The sequence below is a fragment of the Simochromis diagramma genome, unplaced genomic scaffold, assembly GCF_900408965.1.
Source record: "Simochromis diagramma unplaced genomic scaffold, fSimDia1.1 OVJJ01000320.1, whole genome shotgun sequence".
Taxonomy (NCBI): Eukaryota; Metazoa; Chordata; class Actinopteri; order Cichliformes; family Cichlidae; genus Simochromis; species Simochromis diagramma.
The window spans coordinates 8300970-8313293 of NW_024386773.1; the positions used below are offsets into that span (position 1 = coordinate 8300970).

Here is a 12324-nt window from a genome sequence, read left to right on the forward strand (position 1 = left end):
GACAATGTAAGCATATAACGTGAGAAAAGCTGTTTTTAGGCAAACACAAAATTCAAGTAAGTCTTCAAATGTATTTTTGTCAAATCCTAATATACTTCAAATGGAAAATAGCTGCAAAAATACCTAAATAATAGAAATTGTTAATAAATTATTAAGCGTAAAACTGGATTGACCTATAATAAAATTATATTTTAATTAAGGTGGATAGTCTACTATCATGTTGATTTTCAACCTTGTTATCCCTACTTGGGAGTTTTAGTATTTAATTGCTCAGATGCTTGTCAAAACACATTTTCTAATAATACATTATAAACTATAATTATACACTGTAATGGCCTTGGGTCTCTTTTTATACAGGTTAAAAAAATACATTTGAAAGTCCTCCACTAATCTTCTTTTATTCTTCATCTAGTACTATCTAATGCCCCATATCTGCAGAGCAGGCTGTGGCTCTAACAGTGCATACTAAATCAACATAGAAGCAAATAGCGTATCGATCAGAAAGAACACTTTTGTGCCCTCAGTTAGATCACAAAGACATTTCTGAATCTTTATCTTTGCTTTCCAGGAAAGGTCGACCAAAGTTTGAATCTTATCAGGGTTTTCTGCATTGTTATAACTTGGATAAGACATATAAATATGTCTTATAAGTCCAATTTAGGAAACAGCATTGGATGGTCTGGGCTTTTCGATGTTGCTAAAAAAGCACCTTGCTCTGCATTTGCATTATTATAAATGAACAAACAATGAGTCACAGTCTTACAAACCTGTTCAGGTCCCTAAATAATCAGTTTAATCTCATTATTGCAGCGACTTAATTGTGGGAACTCCAAATTGAATTTTAAATTGAATTTGTTACATAAACTTACCAACCACACAACAAAACCCTGTCCTTAACAACAGAGGATGAATCTGATGTAACTGCAGTGCGAAGGAGTGGGCCACAGCAAACAATAAAACAAAAATGCTTTATTGTTGAATGTCTCAATTTCACAAACAAACACAAAAAGCACAGACATGAATCTCAGCTGTCATACAAGCAAACAAGTTAATTTACAGTACTTTATGATGTGTGTAAAGAAATAACAAGAAACCACCACCACAAAAAACAAACAAACAAAAAACAGTTCAAACAGTTCAAAGTTCATGGAATAATAAAGCTCAGTTAAGCGGACATGAATGAAAACTCTTTAGTGTCAGTTGAAATGTTTTCTGTGTGGAAAATCGGGGCAGGGATAGCTCAGTAGGTAGTGTGGTTGCCCCCTACTGAACAGCTACCCTGAGGTACCCCTGAGCAAGGTACCATCCCTACACACTGCTTCCCGGGCGCCTGATTAGTGGCTGCCCACTGCTTCACTGAGTGAATGGGTTAAATGCAGAGAGCATAATTTCCCCACGAGGATCAATAAAGTATACATTATTATTATTATTATTATTATTATTATTATTATTAAATTAGTCAGGTCTGCAAATAAAAACAATAAACCAAACCAGAAAAGAAAAAAAGGGGCAAATGTTGAAGTTATTTTAAGCTGACTGGCACATCATGATTTCCACCAAACTCACACAAATCCTCAGCATGCTGATTTCTTACAAAAGCTCTTATTCAAGGCTTTTCTATTGATTGTTCAAGTTGTCATTTCATTGCTTTTGTCATAGCTGCAATAACTCAGTTTCCCACCAGTAATCAACGCAACGCATTTTCTCCTTATTCAATTCACTAACTTCTCAGTTTTCTACCCACAGATGTTGACATTTGAAGTGGCTCTTACCTTCTTCTCAGCACATCTCAGATTGCTCTTCATTAAAGGGCAGGTCTTGCTTCGATGACATAATCAAGAAGAAAAACAAACACAAACAAAGCTAATCAAAAACTAGTATGAAATTATGGTATTGAATCTCTGTAAAATAAGAATAACTCAGGCTTAACGCTTACATTTTTATACATCTAATTATTTGAAAATATGTAACACTGAGCAAGGACGCCTTTTAAAAGGTTTAAACATGGAAATACATTAGGTTGTGAAGAGGAGGCTATAACTAAGCAACAGGTTGCTTGTATTTGGACCCATTTGTCCATTTCTTCCACTTATCTAATTAAGGGTTGCCACAGGGCTGGAGCGTTTATTAAACCCTCATAGGCTGAGAGACGCTGCACAAATTGCCAGTCTGTTGCAGGACTAACACACAGAGACAGACAGTTCATGTTCACAACCCTAACCCTTTACATCTATAGCCAATTTAGAATCTCCTAACCCGAAATATGTCTTTGGACTATGGGAGCTCATGCAAACACGGGAAGAAGATGCAAACTTCACAGACAAGGGCCCAAACCTGGATTCAAACCAGAACCTAATTGCTGTGTGGGTGACAGTGCTAGCCATCAGGCCACCATGCCACCTGTATTTGGTCCTACTTGTATCATATTTTTATTTAAACACATCCCCCATTAATTATTGGGGAAAAAAGTGAAAAGCTTGAGTCCCCTAAAAGTGAAACTAATTGTACGGCACAGTAGGTGTTCATAATATTGTGTCCACCACCTCCTGTGTGTAGCTATTAAAATACATTACAAGATGGAAGAAAGAAAAATGTAATTAGATGTGTTGCCTCGGGCTAATGTAAATTATGCAACATTAACATATAAATGTAATTAAAATAAAATAACAATTAAAAAAAATGTTTTCTAGGAGCAGGAGTTGGGTCAGCACATTCTCAGTTGTTGAGAAAAGGCTTCATGATACTGTAATTATGCACATTCAGCATCATTGTTGTTGACTACTAGCAGATGATTTTCAGTGTGCAAGGAAAACACACAGACGTGTGGGGCCACAGAATTTTTTGTTTGTTGTAGATTTTTTTTCTCTCTACAAAAATCTATATTATATCAGCCTTGTCTGCTAGACTAACTAATCTCTTTATTTCTTTATCAAGTCATTCATTAATCTTCCATTCTGCTAACCACTTTCTCAATTAATTCACAACCTCCCTGCTCTATAAAATGTCATATAACAGTTTCAGAGAAGCACTGACAGAAAAGGAAAAGGAGATTACTGAAAAGATAAATTCAGACAGAAAGCTTCACATTATGGGCATAAAAGTCAGATACATTTATGCTAAAAACATTAAAAAAAAATTACATTTAAAACAACTCCAAAGAATTATAATAGATGCGGAACAGAAAATGACAATAATTAACAAAATCTAGTGAAAGAATAAAAAGGAAACAGACATAATAAACAAGACAACTGAAATACCATAAACAGGCATAAAAGACTATAAAACACAAGGTCAAAAAGCATCATATAAAACCAAGTCTATGAAATTCTACATTAGGAAGTGATTTGAAGATTATCAAATGTATCTTAAGGATTGAGGGTGTAAGACTACAAACTGGCTTATATTCGATCCATCCATCCATCCATTTGTTTTTTTAACAAATGAATATTTTTTTTAACAAATGAATATTTCTTCTACGTAGTTTGGAGTGAAACCCAGACAGGCTTTGAAATGTATGAGTAAATTTTAAAAACTAAATTTTAAAACAGGAATCCGGTTGAGAAATCCTTCTGAGGGTCCAACACCAGGAGATACAACCCAGACACCAAGCGACGGGTGAAGTTTTGATGGTTTCAATTGACGATTTTTCTCAGTGAATTAAATTTCGGGTTTCAGCTATCTTGATTTCACTTTCTCCAAGCATCTGCCAACTTCCAAGGAATCCATAAGATTTATGAACCCAACAGAAAATAAACAACACATGTTGCAAAGAGTCACGGTTGTTTGCACAGAATGAAATATATACTTTCTATGCCGCCTCTCTCTCTCTCTTCGGGATGAGGAAAGCAGGTCTTACACAATTAAACATATCTGTGTAGGGTCACACTCAAGAGGCTGCACTATTACGATCTGCTGTTGCTACGGCAACCAATTCTCTTTGGAAGTCTCTGATGAACCATTCACACATAGGGGCGGTGTTACAGTTTCTGCCCTGTCCAGAAGAGGGCGCTCACCTCTTGCAGTACTGCAGCATTTCTTTTTTAATTAATTAATACATTTTTAAAAAATCGTTCATAAGGGAGCTCTTATTCCTAGACCATATGATCTGATCCATGCGTATTTTAAGGAAGAATTCTTACTATGTTCCTTTCCCCCTTTTTTCCCTTTCTAAATATAGATCTTTTTTTTGTTTGAATTTTCATGAAAGGAAACATGACTTTGATGTTTATCTTCTACGTTGTGTCACTGGTACCATATGTGTGCTTAAATTAAAAGTGACACATACTGAAAATCAAAACCTAACAAGTGATGAACTCCAAATCAAGGATATTAATTTTCAGTTGATAATGATGAAAATTAATCAGAGTTAAGGCATATTAAAGCACACTGTATTAAAAAAAGAAAAACAAACTATAGAACACAGTAGCTAACCTAAATTAAATACTGTTACCTTTATATTAATGGGCTCCAACTGCTGCTGCTCATATAATCCAACACCTGAACAGCTATAGTCTCAGATCTTACAGTGAAACCTCCGTATAATTATGTAGGACATTAAATCTGGGTCCTTGCAGACTTTGATACAGATCTTAAGCTTCACTCTCACAGGTATTGTTCCAGTTTCAGTTAATATAACTAAACTTGCTGATTTGCTTATTACAGTTATGTGTTAAAAAGGCTTTTTAAGAATCATTTTGACAACCTGTACTTTGTGACAACTTTGAAAATTAATTAAAAAGTATAAACTTTTAGGAAGGGGAAAAAAAGCAATTTACAGCAATGCAAATGCTGTAAATCTTTTGTACTCATCAGCATCTTTGTCTGTATTATACATACAGTGGATATATTGCCCGTAATTCTGAAAAATATAATATATAACATGATATAATATAATTCTTCTTTTTTCTTTAAAGTTTTGATTGGGACATCCTTTGTTTTGGTACTTGCTTTTCCATGTGCATACATCTTCAAAGAACTGTACTATTTGCTTCAGTGACTTGGGTCCACCTGATCTCAAAAGATGACAATTAAAAGGCTAGTCACATAATAGTAATTAGTACAAATATGACTTTGTTGTAAACACACCATATGTTGCATACAAATAGCTAAAAGAAAGAAACTGCAGAACAATCTAAAGAACTGAGAACATTTTGCTGTTTGTTTGCACAACAATAAAATTGATAGCATCCACAGTTTTTAGTTGAATGATAACTAGTGATGCATGACATCCATGGACACATGATCAGCTGCGAGACAGAGGACACTGTCGGCTGTCTTGGATGCTTGCATTTTTACGTATACTTTGTTTCTCACCAGGCGACTACCTGTGTGTGTGTGTGTGTGTGTGTGTGTGTGTGTGTGTGTGTGTGTGTGTGTGTGTGTGTGTGTGTGTGTGTGTGTGAAACACTGCCAACTGAAATGGCTGATATGCAGACACATCAAAACCATTCATGCCCAAGAAAATAGCTTTTGAAAAGCTGTCCAATGCAGTGACCACTATGTATGAAAGAGCCACAAGAGAGACTGCATTTTTTTAAGTAGTCGCATATAGTCTAAAAACAAATCAATGTTTTAAAATAAGAATTCCATTCATCCATTCATCCATCCATTTGTTTTTGTTTTTTTAAATTATCTACCGCATATCATCTTTTTTCAACACAATGTGCTTATGTCTGGGTGGAACTTACTTGGGTGGAAGTTTTTGACTGATTCAATCATTTACTGAGCATAGCTGTTTTCTCATGATCTGTTCTCATCAGACCAACCTCTTCCACCTGATCTTCTGTTCTGTCACCTGTTGCACCTCTTTGGTCACCTCTTCCCACTCTGCTAATCTGTCTCCATGGTACATTGTTCGTGTCCTTGTCTGTGTTCGGCTGGCACACTTTTAACTTTATTTGTCTACCTAGTTTGGTACAACCTGTACTTTTGACTTTTACCCTTTTGTGTCTTGTTTTGGGTCCTTAGTCTCTTTCACCCACAGGTCTTTTCCAGAAACTGACTAAAATGTAGCTACAGTTTTAAATAGTTGAGACATTAAGTCTCAGTGCATACATTTACATATACATTTAGCCAGTTTGAAACCACTGGAACTTTTTATTATGCATTTGCACATTTATGTGTGAATGCTGGCAGTTGCTACACTCCACATTTTTATTTTTAGAACAAAGAATGAGTGTAAAAGCTCATCAGCCTAGTTGTTACATTAGTGCTAGCAGTAGACCCAGCAGTCAGAACCTAAGCTCAACTGTGTCAAAAGTAAATGAGCAGGGAAATTCAGCTTTAGTGCTATATCTCTTAATATTGCAATCTCAGAAGATGCCATACAACCAAAGGCTGTAGCTGCTGAGGTCTGTTTAATCGAAGACTCCAAAGATATTGGCAACATTAACCTTTCAAGTACCTTTTTTTTCATCTGGTAAATATGCACGTTAATGACCAAACAAGCAGGAGATTGTGTTGTCTTGCCCAAGGCCAGAATAGATTGTGCTCGGCTTCACACACAGGAGAACCAATTTACTGGGTTGTGTTTTTCTGGGCTTAAAGTAGCATTGTCCTCTGTCTGCAAAGAATTATTGCTGAAAAGGTTGGTAACATATAAAATCATTACTTATATCACAGCCCATCAGATATTGCGCTTTAGTTTTCTTTAATTGAATGCTCAGCAAAAAAAAGAAAGAAAAAAAAGGACTATCTGGAAAAGTGTCTAAAAATCTAAATATTAAATACGTATCACTACTTGTTCATCTTCTCTTCTGCTATGATCCATTTAATAAAAGGCCTGACTGAGCTATAGTTATCTAATTTGACTGATGTCTGATGGAAAAGAGTGTATATGTCTCACTTCAATATTATATCCAAATTATGGTAAACCACTCTTTTTTGAGTTGAGGTTTGAGTGCATGTTAAATGACATAACCACCAGGGGCTGCTATTATGCCAGTTAGAGAAAGCCCAAGCTCATATATCCAGTGATATTCAATACCTAATTTATTTAACAGCCAAGAGAGATGAGCTCATGTGTATAGTATCATAATATAAGGTTAAATCACTTTCATTTGAAAACTAATATGAATATTATCAGCATGTAATACTAAACATTAATTGCTAAATAAGTTCTCAATTAATTATTTGATGTATGATAATTTACTTTAATAAAGAGCTAAAGAGTCATCAAAAGACAGAGAAAGCAACATCACTAAACCTACAGACAGCACTGCTCTGTATTTTTATAGCTTTGATGGCTTTGGTATTTTTGGCCACTGTTTCTCGATCTATGCTAAAACACTCTTATTAACTGTATTTTCTATTACTCACAAGGCATCTCTATACATGCAGTAATCTAATGCAGCTGTCTAAGTGTTTCGCGGTAATCTACAGATCAAATCTGTTTTTCTGTGTGCACATCCTCGGCCAATTTGGACTGCAGCCAGTCTCTTATATAAAAAAGGCTCTTGGAGTTCAAAGGTTACAGCTGCGACAACTGTCAGCCAGCCAGCAACACGACAAAAATATTTCACTCACATAAAGCATATGGCTTGTCTGTCTGCCCCGGCTGGCCTGTTTCACCATTTCGTTGCAAAATATTGCTTTAAACAAGAGTGACAAACTGACTCATTCCTTTGTCTTGCCACTTGTGGGCGTGTCAGACAGTCTCAATTTTAGATAATCAGATGTTAGCGAACAGTCTGTATGTCCTCAGAGTTCAATATTCGATGACACAGACGCTGATGAAAAGATGTGACACAAACATCAGATTCTGTTCCAACAATTAGATTATTTATTTGAATGGGGAGCATCTGTGTCATCTCCTCCTCCTTATTCTTCCACACATCATCATTTGTCTTTGAAAACTTTTAAGGCAGCTCATCCTCACTGAGATTAATCCAGCTTTTGTTATTAAGAAGAAAAAAAAGCTATTTAAAGCCAAATTATCTAGATCACTGAATGAGTGAATGGGCAAAAGCCAAACCAGCTCGGAGTTGTCATAAGAAGAGGATTCCTCTAAATCAAGTAGTGAAGTTTTGGCCTTTACTGAACACCGTCAATAAAGTGAAATCTTGTGACCTCACAATTTACATTTTGATTAATTTCCCTAATGGGTCCATGAAATGAGAGATGTCTGGGGGAAGGCGATTATGCTTGAGTGGCTAGTCTCTTTGACTGGGATTTTCACTAGTGACTGGAATTAACATGGCTTAAATTCTCTCCGCCCCATACCTAATTGAAACAAGTAATTCTCCAGAGTTGTCTTGCGCAGAGGGATGGGGAGGACTCAGTTCCATAACATGTTATCCTCAGAGCAAGCGCGTTCGACAAGACCCGGTCTACTGCAGCAGAAAGCAAAGCAGAAATGGGTCTCCTGGTGGAAATAACTTTTGTAGCCATTCTCCACAGCTAAATAATTCACTTATTATGCCAACTATGCTAAACAGAAATAGAACACCGGTTTGAGGAGCTGACAGATGGAAGGGAGTCAATGCTTTGTGGAGTAATAAAAAGATGTAAAACACTCTGTTCAATAATGTGCACAAGTTAGATCTGTGATTTTTTTTCTTTTCTTATTTTTTGCATGACTTACAAGGTCCCACTACAGCTCACAAGACTTTCACTCAGTCTAGGCATGTAGCTGGAATTTGCTCCAGCAGAGGTGTGGATGAATATTCAGAGGCTAAGCTGCCTCCAAGGCCCTGAGAGACATGACACACACACACGCGCGCGCGCGCGCACACACACACACACACACACACCACCACCACCACCAAGGACCCCCACTGCCTCAGCCTCCAAGTCTCTCTCTCTCTCTCCCTATACAGGCACAATCCCTTCCACCTTCCCTTGATGTGGTGGAGTACGTCCAACACTCCACAGGTGTGACCCACTCAGACCTGTGAAAGCCTCCACCCCCCCTGCCCTGTGATCAGGGAGGCAGAAAGAGCAGCTGCGCATATACTCGAGGCAAAGGCCAAATAATCACCGGGAGCCTCCTATTGGACATCTTGGAAAATTAATCAATCAGGACTGCAAGATGCACCGATGCCACCGTTGAACTGATCGATGAGGAAGTCCTTTGTCACTTCACAGCACACGTTAGACGTTTGAAGGTTAATAGCCAAAAAATGGGTGCATCAATCGCATTCAAGTCTCAAATAATAACATCCCATGCCTAGTTTAAAACTAATTTCTCGCATTTTTGCTGGATAATCTGGGACATATATTGGTATGCCCTTGGACATAATTTCATAAATGTGCTGCAGAGCGTGGCTGCTGTCAGTCAGGGAAACACGCACACGGACACACAACACACACCCAGTATCTAGATTGAGTTTTCTCACTCGGTGATTGGACTTGATATCTTCGTCATGGTCTACGCACAGCATCCCAAACCTTTGAGATTCAACATACTGCATAGGCTGCGCAACAGCACCTGTAACGTGCAAGCCGACCCAAAAGCGTCACATTTGAATCATTTATACCATCTCTGCTGCTGTCGCCGTGAAAATTGCATTGATTGCAAGCGATCTCACAGTCACAGGAATTCATTATATCTGACAGAAAAATATCAGTCGGATAAAACAGAATTGTTGTGACTTGTTTAATTAGTCCAAAAGGATTTGGTACGCGTGAAATGAGCCTTACAACTTCAATACTGAGATATTTTATTAAAAAAACAAACAAACAAACAAGCAAACAAACAAAAATATCAACTAAATCAGATTTGACTGGCAGTAGGGGTAGACAGAGTGGTTTTCTGTGTTTCTTGTTGCTCACTATATAGACGAAGATAAACACAATCCTCGACACTGAGGTCTGGGTGTGCTGAGGGGTGAAGCAGCAGGCGGCCAAATGGACGTTAAAATTAAACAAATTGATGCACAGCCTGTATGTCACACTCCAGCCAAAGCGCTGGTAGCTTTATATGCTTTAATCAGACATTCACACCTTTTTTTCCCCGTCGTTCACTGATGGTGCATTTCTTTCCTGATAAAGGCGGTGTGCTGCGATGCATTTAACATCATTCACATCCAGTGCAAGGGGCGCATGTAGTCTTCCCTCTGTCAATGAGAAAGTGCTCTCGCCTCGGGTGTGGGGTATGCGCTTCTCCGCTCTTTTATCCCGTAAAAATCAGATCCGCTTTTCGCAGGAGCTGTATTAGTGAGTAGCTCTACTGGACGTGTCTTTTATTTTCCCTTCGCACACAGCCTAAAGTTAGGACTTGAGACTTTCAGCGCCACTTTTCCGAGGACAGCGCTCGAAATGATTTGGGGAGATTGACGGAGCCTCCAAACGAGTGTACATTCCCGCTGGATACTATTCAGAAAGAATGTTTAGACGCTTTCTTTGAAGCTCGGGAAATCTTCTCTCTACAAATTGATGCGCCCAACAAGATGCGATTTTGCCGTGGATATGGGTCACTTCTTATGAAAGGCTTCTTCGTGGACAGGAGAAAGGGGTAAGAACAGCCGCCCGAGCCGCAAAATGGGCCATCTATGACAATCAAATGTTTGTTAACGTCGTGACTTAAAATTACTTGATACTAACTAGTGTGAACGCAGAGCGCTGGCAACGAGGACCCATGATAGATATCTGGGGGTGCACACAAAACATTTGTCATGTACATTTCAGAGCTGTATAATACTTCAATTGATGATTCACACGGTTGTAGTTTAGAAAAGTAAATATATGTGCTGGCTGTAAAAGGGAGTGCAACGCCCTGGACTGTAAGTGCATTGATTGTTTTTACGCGTTAAGGCGCAGCGTTTTGTGTGGAGCCCTGTATCTCGCTGCGCTGCAGAGGCGCCTGAAGTCTCGCAAAAATATGATAAAAGAATGACTCAATATCGAAACTACTGGAGCTGCGGGGTTTTAATATAAATATAGTTGCAGCTTTGAAAGCGCAGATTAGACCGAAACCATGGATAAATCCTCTCTTCAATTCAAGCAAAACCCAGTTTAACTCTGAAAGGCAGCAACACAGCAGCATGCAAACAACCGCTTCATCCTTCCCAGCTCCCCCACATTTGTCTCATCCCCACCTCTCCCCCAGTGTCTCCCTCTCAGCCCTGAAACAAGTTGAGTCACGCAGGGGAGCACCCCGGCTGGGTGGTGTTTTGTGAGAGTGTGTCGGGGGTGGGGTAAACGGTGTGTGAACCATCGACTGTCAGTCACTGTGCTGTGCAGATGTGCAGCCTCCTGGCAGTGGAAGGGAGAGTGGAGACAGTAGTAGACCAGCTGATGTGAGACTGCTGCTGTACTATACCCCAGAGCAAACTTTAATAGATTATTTAGGCATGCATGGGCTGCACTTTAAGGCTTTCTTTCCTGGTTATTAGGGATGCATATTAAGCTTGATTTACCTGCACGGTTTTTTGTCTGTTGTTGGCCTTTTAATAAAGGGCTTGGAGAGGCAGTGAAGGTTCATGCCAGGAGCAAATTTTTTTAATACTGCTTCTATTTTGTGCTGCCCCCTTGGGCCTTTTTGTTGAGCCAAAGATTAGCTCTGTGCTATCTTACTCTCTTAGCTTCAATTGATGGTGGGGGGCTGCTATGATTACGGCCAAATATGCCATTGTCTGCATTCCCTCTGAACTTACAGCCAAGTGGGGAAATATTCTTCATATCAGTGGGTAATTATCTAAAGAGAGTGACTCAGCAAAAGAGAGATTTTTTAATTTGTTCTCGTCCAGCCTCTGAGGTCCCATGAGATGGATTTTATGTCTTATGTTGGGGTTATTCTGGTTGGCATGTTCTTCACTACTGCAGTGACTGATAGCCTACCTGGATCTAGCAACAAAGCGTGCTTAAGAAATCTCCCCCAGAGAGAGATTGGGACGAATACTCTGTGCGCTGATTGTAGCTGACAGAGAGGTGCAGGGCTTATTCAAACAGCCTCAGATTTACTTTTCCAAGCTTTGCCTGGCTTATCATGTCCTCTGAGTTAGTTTAGCAAGTGCAGACTCAGCGTAAGACCCCTGGTTTGCCTGCTGCTAAGTTCTCTTCAATACAGTGTGGACGAGAGCGTAAGCAGCCATAAGAACATACTGTAGCATTGCCTCATTCTCTGCTTAATAATACAGAATTCACCAGCATACGTAGATAAGCTTTCCCAGTAAATTCAAATGCTTCTCTGTCTTTTTGTTCCGTTGACAAAGGGGTCAAATAATGAACACGTCACATTCGTGATGGAAACCATGATGATCAAAGTGACTGAAATCATTCCAGCAAGTGGGGGCTTGATGCTCTTCTCCATTCTCCAGTATCCACGGTGTTTACTGTAGCTGCTGCATAGAGAAAGGCTCCAATAAACAAACGTGTTTACCAAAA

At 38.9% G+C, this 12324-nt stretch overlaps 1 protein-coding gene across 2 annotated transcripts in view; it reads left to right on the plus strand.

The window, feature by feature from the left end:
* Positions 1–8811: 8811 nt before the first annotated feature.
* Positions 8812–12324, plus strand: part of LOC120718077 (metabotropic glutamate receptor 4-like) — a 184739-nt gene continuing 181226 nt past the window's right edge. The window contains exon 1 of one of the 2 annotated variants that reach the window (XR_005692370.1): positions 8812–10453. The gene's annotated coding sequence lies outside the window, so the exon portion shown is untranslated. The remainder of the gene's footprint in view (positions 10454–12324) is intronic. The other variant, XM_040006400.1, reaches the window with a different exon arrangement.